General features: G+C 37.0%; 1 pseudogene; it reads right to left on the minus strand.

Moving 5' to 3' along the window:
• Nucleotides 1-1,197: 1,197 nt before the first annotated feature.
• LOC115941329 (ubiquitin-conjugating enzyme E2 variant 2 pseudogene) lies at nt 1,198-8,068 on the minus strand (annotated as a pseudogene).
• Between the last annotated feature and the right edge of the window lie 338 nt (nt 8,069-8,406).

Consider the following 8,406-nt stretch of genomic DNA (forward strand, 5'->3'; position numbering starts at 1 on the left):
AGAAAATCGGGGGGGACGGAGGCAACTGAATGACTGGACATCAATAAAGAAAAGTTATAGTAAAGGGCTTTGCCAGAAGGTGCATACAAAATACTTAAGGTTCCAAGACAAAAGGTCAACTAGACTCCCACAGGGATCAAAAATTCAAGGATGGACCTGGGACCATGTCAAAAACAACATTTTTTTCTGGAGCTCTGAGTTGAACACGTTGGTAGAGCAGTTTTGTTTTTCCTCCAGAACCTTAGGTAATCACAGTTGCATTTTTTTCATATTATCTTTTTAACTGATCAGAACTAGACAAATCAACATTTTTTCTCCCCCCTGTGCTTGTTATCTTTCTCAAAGGTTTTGAATGCTTTATAAGGATATGTTGCCCCAAATACAATAAGCAGGCAAAAACTGAAATGATGAACTTTATTGTTCAACCGGCCAACTAAAGAGAGTGCAATTTTTTTCACCCTGAGGCCATGCTCCACATTTTGTTCACATTTTAAGACTCAATCTCAAAACCACATATCCATACACATATTTCCTTTGTGTTGATTTCATTTAAATGCCTGGTGTGTCAAACGAAGACGGTAAACCATTATTTACCCCGTTTCCTATAACACCTATAACACAAAGGAATGGCTTTTAAGAGAAATTCATCAACCTCCCCCACATTTTGTTCTTAAAAAATACAGGCATCAAAACAATCCTGAACATATTTATGCTACTACTAGTAGTCAGCACTCATACTGCTTCAAACATTCACAACTTGTGACAATATTCATTGTACCTGCTACTTTAGACAATTTCAACTGAAGCTCTTTCATGAAGCAAGATGGATAAAGCATGCCTGCTTGTCCTTCTTGAGATTTTTTTTCCTTTCAGAAATAAACATGCTTTCACAGCATCTGACTCTCTTCCCCAGACTTTCATCTTGTAAACCTGAATTCTATTTTGAGTACTCCGGGTTTAGGCTTAAGTGACAGTGCCTTAACAAGAGGAAAGAAAATTGTACTGCATTTTTCCTCCTGTAGCCTGAAAACATAATGGCATACAGATATTAAATATATTCTTACAAACGTCTAGGTCATGTTTACCAGCTGGAATTCTTTTACTTAATGTATGGGTATTTTGCATTGTGATATTTAATCAAGATATTAACATGTGCAGAAGACTGTTGATTTAAGACAAATTTGAGATCCACTAAAATTAATTGTTCTCTGTTTGTCCTTCTGGTGGCTGTAGAAGCTTCATATTTTCTTTGGACTTCACTAGATCTCTTAGGCTCTTGAAGTACAACTTTTAATGCTATATGAATTTTGCCATTTTGCTAACACTGGTATGCTCTGTGTATCCACTGGAATGATTAATTCCATTCATATTAATTTTGGTTACAAATCTAACTGATGGAGGAGGGGTATTTAGGTCCACATTCTATTTTCAAGCTATGTATTCTGTTTTCATAATTTGTCTGTGGAGACCACCACCTTCTCCCACGCCTGATGCCCAGAGTGCAATTTTTTAGAAATAATTTGAACCAAGACTCTTGATTACTGTAACTAACGTTAAAAGTGGCTGGATTCCAAGGGCGGAAACGAAGTAGAAAGTGCTTTCATATATTCAGAATATTTTCCTAACAATGGTTTTGAAGGAAACAATGCATATGTATGGGTCTTCATTAAAGCACACAAAAGCTACAAAGGGCTAGAAAATCATGAGAAGTTGCCGCATGAGTAAGATACTTTTTTAACACAGATAAAGCAGCTGAGAGTCAGTCTCTTCTTTTGTTATATGTATAGCAACTTAGCTGATTATGTGGGATAGTAGGGACAAGCACGGCAGTTAGAGAAATCATAATCATTGGGGCCTTTCTTACCAGGATTTACAATAAATTGTCAAGAAGAAAAAGTCTGGTTTTTGTTCCTACATCTGTTCACATTCTGAATTCAGGATTCAGTGATATAAACTATGAAGAATAAAGAGGTGTATAAGAACCAGTCCCAGATCTTAAGTTGTTTACATTTTACAAGGAAAGATAAAGCATGATTATGTCATCAATATATCCTGAGACTACCCTACTTACAAAATAAGGTTACATTTCTTTTAAACGTCTAGTAACAACTTCTGTGGCAGTGCTAGGCTTTGAGTAAATGATAAAGTGTTCCTGATTCAGTTATTATCTACTTATGTGATATTATAACTGGCCATATAAGACTAGGTTTTCTCAGGATGAACTGACTTTAAAGGTCTATCCCGTTCCTTCTAACATATTACAGTGTTTATTCTTCTTGAGTAAAGCAATGGTAGTGAAATATTTAAGGGAAAGTTTCTTAATTTAAAAAGAATCAGAGACGGGCGCCTGGGTGGCTCAGTCGGTTAAGGGTCTGCCTTCGGCTCAGGTCATGATCCCAGGGTCCTGGGATCGGGCCCCACATCAGATTCCCTGCTCAGTGGAGAGCCAGCTTCACCTTCCCCCTCTCCCTCTCCCCCACAACTCGTGTTCTCGCTCACTCTGCTCTCTCTCTCTCAAATAAATAAATAAAATACCTTTAAAAAAATCAGACCAAGAAATGGGAACAGCCTAAATGTCCACCAATGAATAAATGGATGAAAAAAAGATGTGGTATCTATATACAATGGAATATTATTTAGCCATCAGAAAGGAGGATACCTTGCCATTTGTGACAACATAGATGGACACTGAGCCAATGCATTATGCTAAATGAGATAAGTCAGACAGAGAAAAACAAATACTGTATGATCTCACTTATATGTGGAATCTAAAAAACCAAACTTGTAAAAAACAGTAAAATGGTAGTTACCCTGGGGAAAGGGGTGGGGGGATATGATTGATGTTGCTTAAGGGTCCAAACATGGAATGAGGAGTAAATAAGCTACAGAGATCTAATGCACACTATGATGAACACAGACAACAATATTGTGCTGTAATTATATAATGTGATAAATATCACAACAGCAATAATATTACAATAAATAAATGTATCAAAGTAACACATACACCTTAAATTTAGTGTTACATGTCAAATATATTGAATAAAAATATAAAGAATCAGAAGTTACTCACATGCAGCTGCAAAACAGAGAAAACAAACTCTCAGTATATCATCTCTTCAATAAAACCTGACAAGGCAAAGGCTATTTATTATCTTTTCAGTGTCTGAAAATATAATTTCAATTATAAGATTATCTCTTATGTTTTAGAAATTTTCCAAGCATTGCTCCTTTCCAAATGTTTTTACATTTTCCTGTGTTATTATGGTTAATACCTTATTCTATTTAAGGCAGCTTATTTGTGAACAGTCTATGTGATCTTAATTGATTTTTGAACCTAGTTTTACTTATTTTTTAAAGACTTTATTTGAGACAGAGAGAGAGAGAGCATGCATGAGTGAGCACAAGCGGGGGAGGGGCAGAGGGAGAGGAAGCAGCAGACTCCCCGCTGAGCTGAAGGCAGATGCTTAACCAACTGAGCCACTGAAGTGCCTCTTGAATCTAGTTTTAAATGAATCGTGGATCCCTACATCAAAAACTAATGATGTATTGTATGGTAACTAACATAGTAAAATAAAATTTAAAAAAATTAAAAATAAAAAACCCAAAGGGTTAGGTGATGAAATAAATCTCCATAACATTTGACTGCCCTTTCACAATTTCATTAACATAAGCAAGACAAAACAAACTATAAATAAGCACAAAAAAAAAATCAGTTAAAATGGGGGAAACACCAAGGAAGTTACTTTTACCTAGACAAACCTGAATATGCAACTGTGAAAAAATGCACTCAATTCTTTGTCTTTTAGGCTTTTATTCTGTTGATTCCATTTTCAAACTCTACATTGTTCACAGTGGATTTCAACAAAGTATTTCTTTTGCCAGCTTTACTGAGATGCAATTGACATATAGCATTGTTTAAGTTTAGGGTAAGCAATGTGTTGATTTGATACACTTGTATATTGCAAAGTGATTACTACCATGGCATTAGCTAACACTTCCATCAAGTCCCATAATTACTATTTCTTTTGTGTGTGTGGTAAGAACATTTAAGATTTATTCTCTTAACAACTTTCAAGTACATAATACAGGATTATTAACTACAAAATATTTCTTGAGAAGTATTATGACATAAAGTAACCTCCAACTTCTAATCTTACACTGTTCATTATTTATCATAAAGTGCCATGCAAATTGGCATTCTTATAATCATGAATACAGAAATGGGGTATTTACTAATATTGAATTTTCAATGACAAGGCTTTCTGCAGTAAGCAAAACATTTCATTTGTTTTTCAACACATTCAAATCAACTACAACATAATTGGATGTTAATAATCTAGTACAAAATATATATATGGTGGATAATTTCCCCTCTCTTCAAAGGTTAGATTGCCACAGGGAAATAATAAAAATTAGCTTTAATAAAGCAAACTTTAAATGGGAAGTTACATAAGTAAATAAACCACTGAATTAACTGTAGTGCTTAGTTTAGCATCTTAACAATTACAGTTACGGAGTAAATATTTGCTAAATTGAAAGGAGTACTATCTATCTATCTATCTATTTATTATTTTAAGATTTTATTTATTTATTCGACAGAGAGAGAGAGTGAGTGCACAAGCAGGGGGAGCGGCAGAGGGAGAGGGAGAGGGAGAAGCAGGCGGGGAGCCCGATGAGGGGCTCGATCCCAGGACCCCGGGATCATGACCTGAGCCGAAGGCAGATGCTTAACCCACTGAGCCACCCAGGCACCCAGAGTACTATCACTTTCGAGAAAATACTTTATTCTGAGTTATTTTATTAACCCCTTTGATGAATTCAGTATGAACTTGATGTAATTGGCAAGGTCCAGAAATAATTTTTTAATAGAATCTAAGTAAATAAGGTCGATTCACTAAACTGAAAGTAAATAAATTAAAAAAAATTTTTTTTAAGTAGTCTCTAACCCAAGGTGGGGCCGGCCGGAACTCACAACCCCAAGGTCAAGAGTTGCATGCTCTACCGACTGAGTCAGCCAGATACCCCTGAAAGTAAATAAATTTCAGAGCTCCCAATAACTACTTCATCTCCAAGAACTTGAAGAACTTTGGAAGAAGGAGGAATTCACCACCAACAAATATTAGTGCTTGATTTGTGGGGGAGGGTTTGCAAATGGTCGAACACTTGCATGATTTCAGAAACCGGCATTTTCTTGGATCAGATTTATTATATGTGAATTATCTCAAATGTTTCTTTTTTATTTTTATTTTTTTTTTATTCTTATGTTAATCCCCATACATTACATCATTAGTTCTAGATGACGTGTTCCATGATTCATTGTTCGTGCACAACACCCAGTGCTCCATGCAGAACGTGCCCTCCTCAATACCCACCACCAGGCCAACCCATCCTCCCACCCTATCTCAAATGTTTCTTAAGTATACACTGTTAAACAGAGAGATCATCTGCTGTCAGTATATTTGATTTTAATATTTAATATATCTCCTCAAATTTACATTTATCTTAATTTACTATTAATTTGTGTTATTTGGAAAAGACTAACTCTCAGCACCGTATTTTCCTTTCAATCAGCGCCATGTGTAAATTTGGCCAGTAGCTGATTCTGAGACATGCTAGGTAGCAGACCTACCTTCCCACTGTAATGATGGGTTGTAAGAGGAATACACTGGATTCCTGGCTACAACTTCTCACTCTTAACATGAGGGCACAAAATCCTGCTTCTCTCCTGTGAGTTCATACACTGTCATTAATGACAAAAGGGCAAAAAGACTGTCCATTTCTATCCTTTATCCCCGTTACATCCTCTTTGCCTTGATTTACCCCAGGAATACTCCTGTGGGGCTGTCTGGGTAAATCAAAGCATGTCCTCTCTTTTGAGCACCATTTGGCTGACTACACAGACTCTGACTGACTGCGAGTAATCGGCACAAAGGGCAAATGAGTGGCTTAATGCAGGCATCAAAAAAGATATCTGATTTGTACTACTAGGCTATTTTAAAAACAGAATAAATTGTACCTGAGCTGAAGGAAAGTACAGTAAAAAGCTCCTTAAAAAAAAAAAAACCCAAAAATAAAATTGTAACAGATTCATTCAGGCAACCATTGTTCTTTTGGGAAAAGGACAAGTCTGAGGTTAATGTGACATTATCTGTGAAATACTGAAATATCTGTTGGCCTTGAAAGGTATATCAACATGCTGCCAGCTTTGGGTTACCTTAGTAACTAATAAACTAAGGCCTTGCAAGTATTTAGTGACCAAGGAAAGTGGAAAGCCATTTAGATATTCTAAGTGAACCTGAAATTTTTTTTTCATTGCATTAAACTGGTTTATGTTCTTTCCTTTTCTCATTTCTGAGCTTTCAGAAGAGGTAAATGAAAAACAGTCTGAAATTAATTTAGTTACAGAGCAAGAACAAAATTGGGATAAGGAAAACCAAGGCAAATAATTGCGCTTCAGACACAAATGGTAGTTTGTATGAAATCCTGACCTTACATTAGCATTAAAATTGAGACTAAGTAACACAGAACAGGTACCATGAAATGCTTGAGGTCATTCTTGATTACACTTTTGGATTTAAATAAATTCTCTCATTTAAAGAAGATGAGAACATTTTTTCAGTGATATCTTGGCATATTGGGATACTTCAAACATCATTTTAGTGATTACATTGTATTAATCATTAGGCTGAATAGAACATTTAGAATTGTGAGTCACTGGGAATTTATCCAGTTCAATCCCTCCTTTTGCCAGCCAGGCAATCTGAAGGCTCAGAGAGGTTCCTGAGCTAGACAGGGAGTGAGCAAAGGTAAGCAAACCCACTGTTCCATGTCTGTTGCTTCTCCCTCTGCCTTGCTGCCTTTCCAACACCATCAGAAACCATATCAGATCTGGTCACTGACTTATGCCTATCAGGGGACTGACCTTTTTTTTCTCATTATTAAAGAACACTTGCTCTCTTAGCATGGACCCAGCAGAACAAAGGAGAAACTAGCTTTAAAAAAAAAAAAAAAGCTTAGTGAAATATAACGTACATATCATAAAGTTCATTTAAGTGTACAGTCGAACAGTTTTTACTATATTTACAGTTGAGCAACCATCACTACAATCTAATTTTAGAATATTTCCATTTTTCTCTAAAGAATCCCTATACAATTAACAGTCATGCCCCTTTCCCATCCTTCACCCCAAGGAAACACGAATGTATTTTCTATTTATATAGATTTGCCTATTCTGGACTTTCCATATAAATAGTATCATACAGTATGTGGTCTCTTCTGGTTTTTGTTTTTGTTTTTGTTTTAAGTAGGCTCCAGGCCCAGTGTGGAGGCCAACATGGGGCTCAAACCCACGACGCTGAGATCAAGTCCTGAGCTGGGATCAAGAGGTGGACGCTTAACGGACTGAGCCACTGAGGTGCCCCAATATGTGATCTTTTTTCTTTTTTAGATAGAGTGTAAGCCGGGGCCAGGGGTGGGGGGTGGGGAAGGGGCAGAGGGAGAGGGAGAAAATCTTAAGCAAGCTCCACGCTCAGCTCAGAGCCCCACGCGGGGCTTGATCCCACGACCCTGAGATCATGAGCTGAGCTAAAAGCAAGAGTCCGCCGCTTAACCGACTAAGCCACCCAGGCGCCCCAATATGTGGTCTTTTCTAACATGCTTCTTTCACTTAGCATGTTGTAGCAGGTAGCAGTACTTCTTCATCCCTTTCTATTGCTAAATAATAGTTCATTGTATGGCTAGACCACAATTTACTCATCAGTTGATGGACATTTGGGCTGTTTCCACTTTTTGCTATGAATAATACTGCTATGAACATGCATATACTAGTCTTTGTGTGGACAGGTTTTCATTTCTCTTGTGTAGATTCCTACGAGTGGGATTGCCGAGGGCCTGCCAGACTGTTTACCAACATGGCTGCACCATTTTGCATGTCCACCAGCAATGTAGGAGGGCTCGGATTTCTTCACATCCTCTTTTTATTACAGCTCTCCCAGCAGATACGAAGTAAAGGCTCATTGGGTTTTTGATTTGCATCTTCCTGATGATTAAGAATGTTGAGCAGCATTTCGTCTGCTTACTGGCCATCTGTCTATCTTTTTTGGAGTACCATCTATTCAGACGCTGCACATTTTTTACTGGGTTACTAGTCTTATTATTGAATTTTTAGAGTTCTTCAAGTCTTCTGGGTACAAGTCCCTTTTAGTCATATGATTTGCAAATATTTTTCCGAGTTTGTAGATCGTCTTTTCATTCTCTTGATGGTGTCTTCTGAGGTGCAAAAACTTTATGCAGGGAATTACAGACCTTCAATCTAATAGATTGACCCTGGTAATCAATTTCCAAGGAAATATTGTGTATTGATTATATACTGTTGCTTAACAAATGATCTCAAACTTGGCAGCT

The sequence above is a fragment of the Leptonychotes weddellii genome, chromosome X, assembly GCF_054177405.1.
Source record: "Leptonychotes weddellii isolate Sample4059 chromosome X, ASM5417740v2, whole genome shotgun sequence".
In the NCBI taxonomy this organism is placed as follows: Eukaryota; Metazoa; Chordata; class Mammalia; order Carnivora; family Phocidae; genus Leptonychotes; species Leptonychotes weddellii.